This window comes from Camelus bactrianus, chromosome 18, assembly GCF_048773025.1.
Source record: "Camelus bactrianus isolate YW-2024 breed Bactrian camel chromosome 18, ASM4877302v1, whole genome shotgun sequence".
NCBI classification, from domain to species: Eukaryota; Metazoa; Chordata; class Mammalia; order Artiodactyla; family Camelidae; genus Camelus; species Camelus bactrianus.
In genome coordinates this window covers 24,728,018-24,743,225 of record NC_133556.1, presented here as the reverse complement: position 1 = coordinate 24,743,225, position 15,208 = coordinate 24,728,018, and positions in this window count along the sequence as shown.

Genomic DNA, 15,208 nt, shown 5'->3' with positions numbered 1-15,208 from the left:
TCCATTTCCTCCGGCAGGTCTTGAGCTGCAGCCAGCGCAGTTTTCCAGCATTCTCTTGGCAGGGCCTCGGTGCTTTGAGCCCGTTAATCAGCCATTGCCTGAATAAATCCACGCACCCCTTAGTTTTCTCCTGCAGCCCTGGTGCATCCGTCCACTCACTCCTTTATCCAGCAGGTTTGTTTTCTCACCTGCAGAGCCTTTTGCTCAATGAGAGAGGGCTGACGTGGACTGTATAACCTCTCTGGGCCTCAACTTTCTCATCTGATAAATGGGAACATGAGCGCCTGCTTTGCCTGCCTCACAGACGGCTGGTGAGGGCCAGTGAAAAGGTGGGGGTGCTGTGCAGGTGTCATCAGTATTTCCATGGCCACGGGGCTCATGGCTGGTGGACAAGTTTTCATTGATCCTTACATCAGTTCCACAAGATGGGTGGTGTTAATTTCCATTTTACAAATGAGGAAACTGAGGCTCAGGAAGGTGGCATGATCTTTGTTTACAACTGGGAAGAGGTAGAGCTGGAATTGAAGCCCAGGTCTGACTCCAACTCCAGTGCTCTTTGCAAAGGTCCAGTTGCCTCCCTGTGGGCTGGTTGCCAGGCCTGGCAGTGGGGGTGGGTTAAGACCGCATTGAGGGGAAAATTAGTCTCAACTCGGGGGTGGGGGTGGGGAAGGAATGTCCCCTGCTCTTCCAAGTCAAGTGCTTGGTGGGGGTGGGGGTGGGGTAGGGGAACTCTGTCCTTTTGGCCCGGGGAAGGGGCGGGGTTGGGTTTGGAGATGGGGCAGGGACTCCTCAGGATAGTAACCAACGTTTTCTGGGCAATCCTCTGGGTCAAGTACTGTTCCGAGCAGTTTACCTCAATCTTCAACATGTCCCTGTAAGGTAGGTCCGTTGTCACTGACTTGTCACAGGTGAGGAAGCTGAGGTGCAGAGAGGTCAGGGAATGTGCCCGGAGCTCTGCAGCCAGAGGTGGCAGAACCCACGCCCAGGAAACATTGGCTCTCGGGGTCGGGGTGTGGTCCTCGGGGAGCATCTGGTGCCGTCCCCCCCGCTGGGCTTGAGCCCTCGTGGCCACTCAGGGGTGGCAGGTCTGCTACTCCTGCTTCAGGTTCTGGGACACATGAGGGCTTCCCTGGGAACATCGCGTCAAGGTGAGAATGTCTGGAGCAAGCAGGAGCCTTCGTGCTCAGAAAGGCCCGCTGAGCCGCTTGGGTTGGTGACAGTTGTACATTTAGAACTTTGTTTTTCTAAAACTTTACAATCTCACCAGTCTACTTACAAAGCTGTGCTTTTGTAGGAGATGAGCCGTCACCTCACTTGTTCTTTGAATATTTGGTTAACAGGTGAGCAGGCTGAACTTCCTCTGCCATGCTGTCTTTTTGCAAATTTAATTAAATCCCTCTAAATTGGTTCCAGTCAGATTAAAGTGCATGGTTGCTGGTGCAGACGTGCAAATGATCCCAATGTGTCATATCTCATCTAGGCAACGAACACTGGAATATTCTGGAATTTTCTTAGGTGTTGCAGAGATTACTGGGAGTCACCCTGAAGAGGCCTGAGGAGAGGTTTTTGAAGCTACCAGGCCGTGGATGTGAAGGTACTGCGCAGGAGTGCTCCTTGCAGCCTAGCTGTCAGCCTAGTGGACATTCTCTGGCTTATGCAGGGTCATCAGAATATGTCACAGCAGAAACTGCTGGGTGCAGACATCTGCCCGGCTAGTCCTCGCTCAGAAGCACAGAGACGTTTCTGTCTTTTTGCACCATGATTCTCCTTCCGTATGCAGCTTCCTTGCACTCAAAGAAGTGAAGAAACGAAGCCCTCACCCCACCCCCAGTTAGTAAAACCTCTGAAATGCACAATCCCTGTCTTTTTATGGTCAGGTGTTTGGGTCCCAAACTCGATCATTGGCAAAGGGCTGCAGGCAGCTCACATACGTGACCGGGGACTGTGGCTTGCGCTGCTGTCGTGTTGGGCTGAAGCAACCCCGGCCTCGTCACACTGCCTTCCAGCCTGCGTGGGCCGAGCGAGGCAGCCGGGCGCGATGCAGCCAGGAGCCATCTGTTTGCAGCCCTTGGGCCAGGTGGTCTGCAAGGACTGCTAGGGGTGGAGTGGGGAGGGAATACGCTTGCCCAGCCCCCAGCATCTTCCAGAGTCTCTTTACAGCGCTACGCGCCGGGCGTCGCCGTGGTGTTTATACAGACCAGGAACAAGAGGCCCGGAGTGGCGGAGTCACCGGGGAAGGTCACGCAGCCAGGAAGTGGCAGGGTGGGGTTTGAACTCAGGACTTCCTGACCTTTTAGCTCCTGTTCTTGCCACCAGGCTGCTGAGGGTCACAGTCACTGTTCCAGCTACGCGTTGGGGTGACTTGCGGGAAATATCCACAAACGGGGGATGACTCACGCAGGAGCAAGCTGGCTCCCCTCACCGTGCCTGACGACCCCGGGGCCCCTGGGTGTCCCTGGGCTCTTGCATGCCAGTTTGGACTGCTTACTGCTGCAGTGTCGGACAGCGGGGAGGGACGGTTTGGTCTGGAGGGCAACCTGTGTATGTCAGAGATACCTTTGCCCATAAAAACCTTTGCAATAAAATCAGTAGAAGATGGAGAAGCCAAATTCAGTTTTGAGAGATGGCACTGATCCTGTTAAGGCTGATCAGGCAGGAGCAGGCACAGAATTAGTCCTGCAAGTGGCTGCTGGTGGGGGGGACCTCATATCTCCTGGAAGTTTAGAAAGTTGGGGATGCTGTAGGGCTTTGTTCTCCAGGATACCGGAGGTCACGGTGTGTGGAAATGGTTGAGGGATGGTGGTAACCACGCAGGAAGGCCGACAAGCATAGGGATTCAGGGCGTGGACTTCGGAGCTGAGCAGACTCAAGGCCAAGTCCTCCGAGCACATTGCGGGGAGCGCTGGGCCCAGCCATGCGGCCGGCAGCCGCTGCGCGCTCGGGGCAGCAGTGGGAGCTGGACTCTGGAGTCAGACAGAGCATGTGCATCCACACGCCACTGCTCTCACAGCTTGTGGCCTGGGGTGAGCTGCTTAATCTCTCTGTGTTTCCATTTCTTCATCTGTAAAATGGAGACGATAAAACTGACTCAGGCCCTGGGGTTGTGTGAAGCTTCAATAAGTTAATTCACATAAAACACTTAGTGCTCGGGCCACAGCCAGTGGCGGCTCTGGTCATCGCCGTGGTGATGGTCATAGTCACCGTGTCCTCTCTCCAGCCGACCCGGGAGCTCCCATCATCTCAACGAGCGCGGGTCATCTCCCTGAGCCCGCGTCATCTCCCTGAGCCAACATCTCCCCAAGTCTGAATCATCTCTCCAAGCCCACATCTTTCCAGACCCACATTTTTCCAAGCCCACACCAGCTCTCCAAGTCCACGTCATCTCCCTGAACCTGTGTTGTGTCCCTGAGCAGGCGTCATGTCCCAGAGCCCATGTCATGTCAGTCAGTCCACATCATGTCCACAAGCCCGAAAAATGTCTGCGAGCCCACGTATCTACTGAGCCTGTGTCATGTCCCCAAGCCCACATCTCCCCAAGCCCGCATCATGTCCCCAAGCCCACATCATCTCCCCAAGACCACATCTCCCAAAAGGCACATCGTTTCCCCAAACCTGCATCATTTCCCAAGTACGCATCATCTAGCTGAGCCCGCATCATGTTCCCAAGTCGGTGCAGTATCTGCGAGCCTGCATCATTTAAGCATACCCGTGTCATCTCCCAGAGCTGCATTATCTCCCCAAGCCCACATTATCTCCCCAAGCAAACAACTCCCCAAGCCATATATTCTCCCCAAGCACACATAATCTACCCAACCCGCGTCAACTCCCGAAGCCCAATCATCTCCCCACGCCCACATCATCTCCGCAAGACTGCATCATCTCACCAAGCCTGCATCATCTCCACAAGCCCGAATCATCTCCCCAAGCCCACACTATCTGCAAGCCCACACTATCTGCGCAAGACCGCATCATCTCCCCAAGACTGCATTATCTCCCTAAGCAAACATCTTCCCAAGCCCACATAGTCTCCGAAGCCCACATCATTTCCCCAAGCCCAATCATCTCCCCAAGCATACATCATCTTCCCAAGTCTGCATCATCTCCACAAGCCCAATCATCTCCCCCAAAACACATCATTTCCACTAGCCCGCATCATATCCCCGAGCCCGCATCATCTCCCCAAGCCCGCATCATCTCCCCAAGCGCAATCATCTCCCCAAGCCCACGTCATCTCCCAAAGCCTGCGTCATCTCCCTAAGCCCACAGCATATCTGCAAGACTGCTTCATCACCCCAAGGCCGAGTCATCTCCCACAGTAAAATCATCTCCCCAAGCCCACATATCTCCCACCCACATCTCCCCAAGCCCACATCATCTCCCTAAGTCCGCAACATCTCCCCAAGCCCAATCATCTCCTGAAGACCAATCATATCCCCAAGCCCGCATCATCTCCCTAAGCCTGATCATCTCCCCAAGCCTGATCATCTCCCCAATTCCGCATCATCTCCCCAAAGAAGCATCATTTCAACAAGCCCACATCATCTCCCCAAGCCCGCATCATCTGCCCAAGCCCGCATCATCTCCCTAACTCCAATCATCTCCCCAAGCCACATCATGTCCGTTAGCCCAATCATCTCCCCAAGCCCGCATCAACTCCCCGAGCCCACATCATCTTTCCAGGCCCATATGTCCCCAAGTCGACCTCATCACGCTTAGCCCACATCATGTCCCCAAGCACAAATCATCTCCCACATCCCGCATGATATCCTAAGCCCACGTCGTCTACCACAGCCTGCATCATCTCCCTGAGCCCACAGCATATCTGCTAGACTGCTTCGTCACCCCAAGCCCGAGTCATCTCCCACAGTCCTATCATCTCCCCAAGCCCACAAAATGTCTCCCACCCACATCTCCACAAGCCAGCATCATCACCCCAAGCCCGATGATCTCCCCCAGCCCGCATAGTCTCGCAAAGCACACATCATCTCCCCAAGCACACATCATCTCCCCAAGCCCAGTCATCTCCCCAAGCCCACATCATCTCCCCAGCCCGCATCAACTCCCTAAACCCAATCATCTCCTGAAGCCCACATCATTTCCCAAGCCCGCATCATCTAGCCGAGCCTGTGTCATGTCCCCAAGCCGGCATAATATCTGCAAGCCCGCATCATTTACACAGGCCCACATCATCTCCCCAAGCCAACATGATCTCCCCAAGCCCACATCATCTCCCAAAGCCTGCATCATCTCCCTGAGCCCACAGCATATCTGCAAGACCGCTTCATCACCCCAAGCCCGAGTCATCTCCCACAGTAAAATCATCTCCCCAAGCCCACATCATGTCTCCCACCCACATCTCCCCAAGCCCGCATCATCTCCCCAAGCCCGCATCATGTCCCCAAGCCCACATCATCTCCCCAAGCCTACATCTCCCAAAAGGCACATCATTTCCCCAAGCCTGCATCATTTCCCAAACCCGCATCATCTAGCCGAGCCCACATTATGTTCCCAAGTCGGCGTAGTATCTGCAAGCTTGCATCAGTTACGCATGCCCATGTCATCTCCCATAGTCAAATGATCTCCCCAAGCCCGCATCATCTCCCCAAGCGCAATCATCTCCCCAAGCCCACATCATATTCCCAAGCCCACATTATCTCCCCAAGCAAACTTCTCCCCAAGCCCACATACTCTCCAAAGCCCGCATCATCTCCCCAAGCCCGCATCAACTCCCCACGCCTGCAGCATGTTTCCAGCCCCACATGTCCCCAAGCCGACCTCAACACCCTAAGCCAGCATCATGTCCCCAAGCACAAATCATCTCCCCAAGCCTGCATGATCTCCCACACCCTCGTCATCTCCCAAAGCCTGCATCATCTCCCTGAGTCCACAGCATATCTGCAAGACTGCTTCATGACCCCAAGCCCGAGTCATCTCCCACAGTCCAATCATGTGCCCAAGCCCGCATCATCTCCCCAAGCCCGCATCGACTCCCCGAGCCCGCAATACGTTTCCAGCCCCACATGTCCCCAAGCCGACCTCAACACCGTAAGCCCGCATCATGTCCCCAAGCACAAATCATCTCCCCAAGCCCGCATGATCTCCCACGCCCTCGTCATCTCCCAAAGCCTGCATCATCTCCCTGAGTCCACAGCATATCTGCAAGACCGCTTCATGACCCCAAGCCCGAGTCATCTCCCACAGTCCAATCATCTGCCCAAGCCCACATCATCTCCCCAAGCCCGCATCATCTCCCTAAGCCCAATCATCTCCCCAAACCCGCATCATCTCCCTAAGACCAATCATCTCCCCAAGCCCGCATCATCTCCCCAAGCCCAATCATCTCCCTAAGCCAAATCTCCCGAAAGGCACATTGTTACCTCAAGCCCGCAGAATTTCCCAAGCCCCCATCATCTAGCTGAGCTTGTATCATATCCTCAAGCTGGCGTAATATTTGCAAGCCCGCGTCATTTACACAGGCCCGCGTCTTCTCCCCAAGCCAACATGATCTCCCAAGCTCACATCATCTCCCTGAGCCTGCATTGACTCCCCAAGCCTACATCATGTTACCAGGAACACATGTCTCCAACCCGACCTGACCACCCAGAGCCTGCATCATGTCCCCAAGCACAAAAAATCTCCCCAAGCCCACGTCATCTCCCAAAGCCTGCATCATCTCCCTGAGCCCACAGCATATCTGCAAGACCGCTTCATCACCCCAAGCCCGAGTCATCTCCCACAGTAAAATCATCTCCCCAAGCCCACATCATGTCTCCCATCCACATCTCCCCAAGCCCGCATCATCTCCCCAAGCCCGCATCATGTCCCCAAGCCCACATCATCTCCCCAAGCCTACATCTCCCAAAAGGCACATCATCTCCCCAAGCCCGCATCATCTGCCCAAGCCCGCATCATCTCCCTAAGCCCAATCATCTCCCCAAGCCCGCATCATCTCCCCAACTCCAATTATCTCCCCAAGCCGCATCATCCGTTAGCCCAATCATCTCCCCAAGCCCACATCATCCCTCCAAGCCCACATCTTCCAAAAGGCACATCATTTTCCCAAGCCTGCATCATTTGCCAAGCCCGCATCATCTAGCTGAGCCCGCATCATCTTCCCAAGTTGGCATAGTATCTATGAGCCTGCAGTGTTTACGCACGCCCGTGTCATCTCCCGGAGCCGCATCATCTCCCCACGCAAACTTCTCCCCAAGCCCACATAGTCTCCCGAAGCCCACATAATCTCCCCAAGCACAAATCATCTCCCCCAGCCCGCATGATCTCCCAAGCACACACCGTCTACCAAAGCCTGCATCATCTCGCTGAGCCCACAGCATATCTGCAAGACTGCTTCATCACCCCAAGCCGGAGTCACCTCCCACAGTCCAATCATTTCCCTAAGCCCACATCATGTCTCCAACCGACATCTCCCCAAGCCCGCAAATCTACCCAAGCCCACATCATCTCCCCAAGCCCAATCTTCTCCACAAGGCCACATCATCTCACCAAGCCCGCATCATCTGTCCGAGCCCGCATCACCTCCATTAGCCCAATCATCTCCCCAAGCCCGCATCATCTCCCCAAGCCGCATCATCTCCCTAAGCCCAATCATCTCCCCAAGCCCACATATCTCCCCAAGTCCACATCATATCCCAAAGCCGACATCATCTCCCCATGCCCGCATCATCTCCCTAAGCCCATTCATCTCCCCAAGCCCACATCATGTCCCCAAGCCCAATCATCTCCCCAAGAACAATCATCTCCCCAAGCCTGCATCATCTCCCTAAGCCCAATCATCTCCTGAAGCTCGCATCATCTCCCCCATGCAAAATCTCCCAAAAGGCACATTATCTCCCCAAGCACGGATCATTTCCCAAGCCCGCATCATCTAGCCAAGCCCACGTCATCTCCCTGAACCCGTATTGTGTCCCTGACCCAGTGTCATGTCCTCGAGCCCACGTCATATCAGTGAGCCCAATTCATGTCTGCGAGCATGAAAAATGTCTGCAAGCCCAAGTCATCTCCCTGAGCCGGTGTCATGTACTTGAGTCCGCGGCATGTCCCCGAGCAAACACCATATCAGGGAGCCCACATCATCTCCACGAGTCCAGGTCATCTCCCTGATCCCGTGTCATCTCCCCAAGCCAACATCTCCCCAAGCCAACATCATCTCCCCAAGTCTGACTCATCTCTCCAAGCCCACATCTTTCCAAACCCACATCTTCCCAAGCCCACATCAGCTCTCCAAGTCCATGTCATCTCCCTGAACCTCTGTTGTGTCTCTGAGCCGGCGTCATGTCCCAGAGCCCTTGTCGTGTCAGTCAGCCCACATCATGTCCACAAGCCCGAAAAATGTCTGCGAGCCTGCATCATCTTCCCGAGCCTGTGTCATGTCCCCAAGCCCACATCTCCTCAAGCCCGCATCATCTCCCCAAGCCAACGTGATCTCCCCAACCTCACATCATCTCCCCAAGCCAACATTGTCTCCCCAAGCCTGCAACATCTCCCCAAGCCCACATCGACTTGCCGAGCCCACATCATGTTTCCAGGTCCACATGTCCCTAAGCCAACTTCACCTCCCTAAGCCCGCATCATGTCCCCAAGCATAAATCGTCTCCCTAAGCCCAATCATCTTCCCAAGACCGCATCATCTCCCCAAGGCCAATAATTTCCCCAAGCCCACATCATCTCCCCAAGCCTGCATCGTCTCCCCAAGCCCGCATTTTTTCCCCAAGCCAATCATCTCCCCAAGCCCGCATAATTTCCCAAGCCCCCGTCATCTAGCCGAGCCTGTATCATGTTCCCAAGCCGGCGTAGTATCTGCAAGCCCGCATCATTTGCACAGGCCCGCATCATCTCCCCAAGCCAACATGATCTCCCAAGCTCACATCATCTCCCCGAGCCCACATAGTCTCCCCAAGCCCACATAATGTCTCCCACCCACATCTCCCCAAGCCTGCATCATCTCCCGAAGACCAAAAGAGGACACAGGCTGAAAGAGGACGTGAAAATTGTCCAAACAGACAGAGCTGGTAAAGGGTAGAGATGGTCCTCCTACCTTGGCTCAGAGGTGAAGCATGATATAAGAGCAGAGTTACCCCTGACTCTACTGGCTGTTATGTTATTTCCTCAGCAAGAAAAACATCATTATCTGTCTTTCCTGTTCATCATAAAACTGAATAAAAACAACACCTCGTAGCGTGGCCATGATCACGTGACCAATTTACTGCCTCTCTGATGATTTTGATGACTAGGGAGTAACTGGCTTATAACACATCGTCCCTCCCCAAACCTTTGGCTAACGATAGGAATTTATTGCCATCAAGTCTTTACGGTCAGTGCAAGGTTCTAGTTTACTTACTTGGGCTCTGGCTTACTGTGCTGCAGTGGGCGATGTGCGTTTCCCCTCCTTGGATCGGAGATTAAGTATGAGCTGAGGGAAGGCCACTAAGCGTAAGGAGGCCTCAGGGACAGGGCAGAAGCATCGACATCATCCCTTCCTTCAGGGAACATCCATGGTAGCTGGACCCAGGGGCGCTTGAAAGAAACAAGACAATAAGAAATTAACTGCTGAATTGTGAAGAATAGGCTAGATTTGCAAAGTGTAGGAGTCTGAACAGAAATGAACTGCCTGGTGGAGGGTCACAAGTCCAGGAGACGCCAAAAGTTGGTATTTCCCTTCACGAACTCACCACTGGAAGGTGGCCTTTAGCTGATGATCCCAAATCTGGTGTGAATTAGACATTGAATAGTGAGCAGCTTCTGGATGACAGGTATTAAGTGAGCAGAACTCTCCAAATACCAACCTGTAAACCAGAATGAAATGTGTTAAATTTAAATGAAAAATGTAATTGTCCAAGGTTCTGATCTGACAAAGAGGCAAATAAATAACAATTGGCGGTTTTGTATGTGGTGCATGTGATGTGGGGACCAGTGCGTCATCACAAAGTGGCTGATAAATGAAGGCTAGTCTCACAACGTGTAGAGAAGTGAGGCGTCGCAGGAGGCGGAGAAAGATTGTGGAGTCCCGGTGGCGGCTGGAATCCTCTGGGTTATGTTAATGAGGGCCTGAAATCATGGGGTTTCAGTATGAAGAGAGGAAATAGACTGACATCTTTGGAAATGAACAACAATATTTGCACTCACAACTTATGGGCCAGGCTGGGTGTGATAAGGGAGGACTAGTCAGAGACCACTTCATAACTCATTAATCTCCTGTTTAACAAAGCAGGTGGGGAGAGCTAGAAAGCCTTAGCTACAGTTCTGCTCGTTACTTCCTTGAGAGAGGTAAAATGTTTAGTCAAAGAGAATGATTGATAGTAAAAATAAGGCTGGAGATTTACTGGAGAATATGCGAATACTGCTTTACAGTCCTTTATTCAGTCCAGTGACCACTCCTGAGGCTGAGATATATAAGTATGTCTCCTAACTTGGAGACAGATTTCAAAATGAAATAGTGAGATTCCTTAACCACAGAATTCAAACACAGCGAGTTGCATAACCAGTATTAAGCTAGTGTGCCAAGTGTCTACGGCAGATCAGAGTGCTCACTGTGGTAACGGTTAGCATGTGAGAAAATGAAGGATGATTCACATCATAATGAATTTCTAAAAAAATAGCGTCTAATTTATTACTCTGAAGAATTCAAAGTCCAGTGTCTTCATTTTTTAAAAGCCACTCGCAGTTATTTTTGAGAAAGTCAGTCATGCTTGTAGTAATGTGAATAGCCAGAATCAGAGAAAGAAGAGGAAAAAACTTTCAAGAGTATAAATATTAGTTATATAGGATTATTGCAAGACCACATGTAGAATCATGACTATTTGGTTACTTACTCTGTCTGCATATATTTGTATAGAAATATGTATGTTAGCATATATGTATCTGTAAACTCACTCACCCAGTTATCCACCCACCCACCTACCCATCCATCCATCCATCCACCCACCCATCCGTCCACCCACTTACCCATCCACCCACCCACCCATCATCCATCCACCCGCCCACCCATTCAGCCATCCATCACTCAACAGTCATTTAGTCCTTACTATGCATGAACTAAATGCCATGGGAAATAGTGGGAATAAAAAGATTATTAGATGGAGCCCTGGCCTCCATAAAGCACTGAATAGTAAGGGGGTAGGCATGCAAAAGATATAACTGAAAATTGTAATGGGTGTGGTGCAGACATGCTGGAAAAGCTTGTGCCTTTTTGCCTGTGGGACTCACAGACAGTCTGAGAAGATCCTATTCAGCTGGAATCTGCAGGATACGTGGAGTTGTGCCAAGTGAAGTGGTGGAGCAAATACTTCTGGCAACATGGAGGCAGCATCAATCAACTTTTAAATCACTGAGCGCAGGACCCATTGTTTTAGAGGAGTCATTAGGCAGGTTTTAAGTGTATCCAGTGAAACGTTCCACCACATGTGCTTGGAACCCGTTAGTCATAACTTGGAGATATAAAATGCGTTCTTGGCCTATGACAGGAATATTATTGCTGGATTGCTGCTCTGAAAGAGGTGACCATATTCGCTATCTGGTGAAATGTGCAGTCTCTCCCGGGTTAGGTCCACAGACGACTTAAGCCCTGAGTAGCCCACAATTACTCAGGTGCCCAAAGGCCCACAGGCGGACTGGAAAGTTGTCCGTGTCATGATATCCCTACAGTTTGCAGAGGGTGGGGGCAGGGAGAGGATGCACATAGCCTTCAACTCTCACTTTCTCGTGTAGTTTGAAGGACTTCAGTTCTCATGTCAACCCAATGGAATGAATGGGTCAGTGTTCCTGCCTTAGTGTCACATACCAGAGGCCAGGGACTTGGAGACTGAAAAAAAAAAAAAAAGGAAAAAAGAATAGAAATGCAGCCCCTGCCTACCAAGAGCTTATGTTCTAAGCTCGTGTCTTATGCTAATACAGTATTACAAAGACATTTCATGGGTAATTTCTTTATATTTTAAATTCTAAATAAATGAAAATATCAACAGCTGTCATTGAAACCAGGGAACATAAATTGCTCTAAGTGCCTACTTGTCAGACATCAGTTTTGCCTATATGTGGGGTGATTACCACAGCTTTTCAGATAAGTTTCTGAACTATCTGAAACTATTCTATTTGGTTCTATTAAATTTCCAAAGTCATATGAATAGGAGGTTTTTCACACTAGCACAGGATCTGGTCCTTACCTAATTTATATGATTTTCTTCTTTAAGATGAATACAATTAAGAAGTGAAATGCATGATTGATTCTTGACATTTTCAGAGAGGAAACTGAGGCTTACTGGAATAAGTAGGTAGATAAAAATCTCTGAATATATGCATGGAAGTCGGGGTGAGTGGAGGGATAAATTGGGAGTTTGGGATTTGCAGATACACACTACTGTAAGTAAAATAGGTAAACAAGTTTATACTGTATAGCACAGGGAACTACATTCAATATCTGTAATAACCCATAATGAAAAAGAATATGAAAAGGAATACATGTATATGTATAAATGAATCACTATGCTGTATGCTGGAAATTAATATATCCCTGTAAATCAACTATATTTCAATAAAAAAAGAAAACCAAAGAAATTAAGGGGGAAAAAAGCTATTCTGCCCCTTCTGTCACAGGGTGAGAAATCTAAGAGAAAACATTGGAGCAAAAGAGGAAACGGGTGGGGAGGGTATAGCTCACTGGTAGACTGTGTGCCTAGCATGCACGAGGTCCAGGGCTCAGTCCCCAATACCTCCATTAAATAAATAAGTAAATAAATAAACTAGTGACCTCCCCCTTCAAAAAATAAATAAAATAAAAACAGAATAAATCTATAAAAAACTTTTAAAAAAGCATGCAAACTAACAAAAAATAAAGTTAAAACTAAAACAATTTTTAAAAAGAAATGCAGAACCACAGTGAATGATACATTTGAAACTGCTGAGAAGGGCAGAGTCTTCTGGGAGCCCAGGAACCTCCTAAGGGCTTGGGTAGGAGTCCTGGTCATTGGAGCCCCTGGAGGGGGTCATTTTACCAGGATGAGGAAAGAAATACAGAGCAAGGGGAACATTTTAAAAGTGAGATGAGGAGAAGACAACAAACGGGGGACCTCAGCCGCCCGGCCTCAGGAGTGGTGCCCAGGGCGGTGGGTGCAGCCACATGGGTGAGGAGCCCAGGATTTCTTTCCCTTTTCATGCTGCAAAATATGAAGTCATCAACTTTGCAGGACTTACCAGACTGACCCAACCACCCAGCAATCTGAAATGTTTCCTTGAATCTGAAGATTTCTGTTTAGTTTCCTGAGAAATGACAGTCTTCTCTGGTTTTTTTATTATTATTATTATTACTTTTTTTTTTTTGCCTTTGGCCTCATTCTGTAATCAGGTTGTGAAGAAGGGATCATCCCACAGATCCCATAAATCTTTAGTCACTGGAAATAAAAGTGGTGACACTGGAAAAATTCAAAGATCGATGGTTTCAAAATTGCTAAGTAAACTTAAAAAAAGTTTATCCCATCTTTACGTAATTGAGTTTCTGGAGTTTACATTTTAAAAAGTGTTTTTATGGTATTCCAAGAGATTAATTATGTAGATTGATACCAAACATCCTTAAAGTAAATACACGTGTACTTTTATTTCACTTCAGAAAAAGGAAAGTGGTATAAGCAGAATTTTAACTATCCTACCTATACAGTAAATATTTATACCCTAAATACACACAGGTATATATGTGTATTCACATGTGTGTGGGGGCATATGCACACACATATATGCATGTTTCTATATAGTAATCACTGAGGAAAAGACAGAAAAAGCAAACAAGATCACAGTAAAATTCCATTTCTATGAGTTCAACAACAAAGGTGAGTGAAAAACTAGAAAGTCTAGAAAATGGATAGAATTTTCGTTAAATAAAAAGAAGGATAGAATTTTCATTAGATGATAAAAACTTCCATTAATTAAGCATCTTCTTTATGCCTGATTCCATCCTACTGTCACTTCCTGGAGCCCCTCTGACTGGTGTATCTGATGAGGGATGAGAATATATTTCTTAGCAGAAGAGTCAGGGTGGGGAGCTCAGCGGTAAAGCGTGCGCTCAGCGGGCTCAAGGTCCTGGGCATGATCCCTGGGTTCAACCCCCGGTACCTCCATCAAGTAAATAAAGAGGCAGGTGACATGCATGGCAAATGAGTTCCAGAATGTGCTTTTGTTGTCCAAGGAATGACTTGGCTACACGGCATGTGAGAGAGAGAAAGGGTTTGGTCCTGATGGCCCACACTGCTGTCTGCAGAGCTATGGGTCTGTCTCCACGTTTACCCGTCGGCACTTGGGAGAGCTTTGTGAAAGGAGCACAGTTAGGCGGAGGGGAGGGGGCTTCGCCTCCCCTGGGGGGCTTGCAGCTTCTCCCAGCCTGGGGCAGCCTGGTCAGAGGCGCGTGAGGGGGCTCCATTGGTCCATTTGCTCCCCTCCCATGACTGTGTGTTTTCCCTGGCTTCATGACACACTGGTATTTACTGCTTGGTTTCCGTGGACACCTCCTGTAGAAAATGATGGTATTTGCTGTTAACAGTGCCCCACAAACCTTGGAAAACAATAAAATTTTCTGGAAAATGTGGTAGTAGGTGCGTTCTAGTTATCTGTTCTGCGTTGAAGCTGTTTTTTGTTGTTTGTTTATTTTTTTCTACATGACTGTACACATCATAGGAAATATGATTTGGTTCTTAAACCAGAAAAAAAAAAAGCTAAGATTAAAAAAAAAACCTTCTGGACGATGTAGTTCAGGACTTCATTTTGCCAAAGAAGAACCTGACGTCTCGGGCTGTTTTATATTGAACAGCTTTACCCTTAAAATAAGCAGCGCACCAGTCAGGATTGAAGGGCCCTGCCCACTGTCTGTGTCTGGCAAAGTACCAGCCCACGGGTCTGTTCTTACTGATTCTGAGTAATAACTTTGAATCATGAATGATGCTGGATGAAGTGGGGAGGCTCCTTCTCTGACCCCCAGAACAGAGCAAACCCTTGTTCTCTGTGACAGGGAGGGGGAGTGGGGCTTCAGCCTCTAAGCAGGACTTAGGGAGAGGCCAGAGGTGGACCCCGGAGGAGTTTCCAAGACTCCACCTCTGTATTCACAGTGTCTCCACTTTGCCATCCCCTCCACCCTGGGGAGAAGCTCAGAGTCTGGGCTGGCGTGACCAATGGGCTAGAGGGGACCTGCTCCAAAGACATCTGTGGGTTTCAG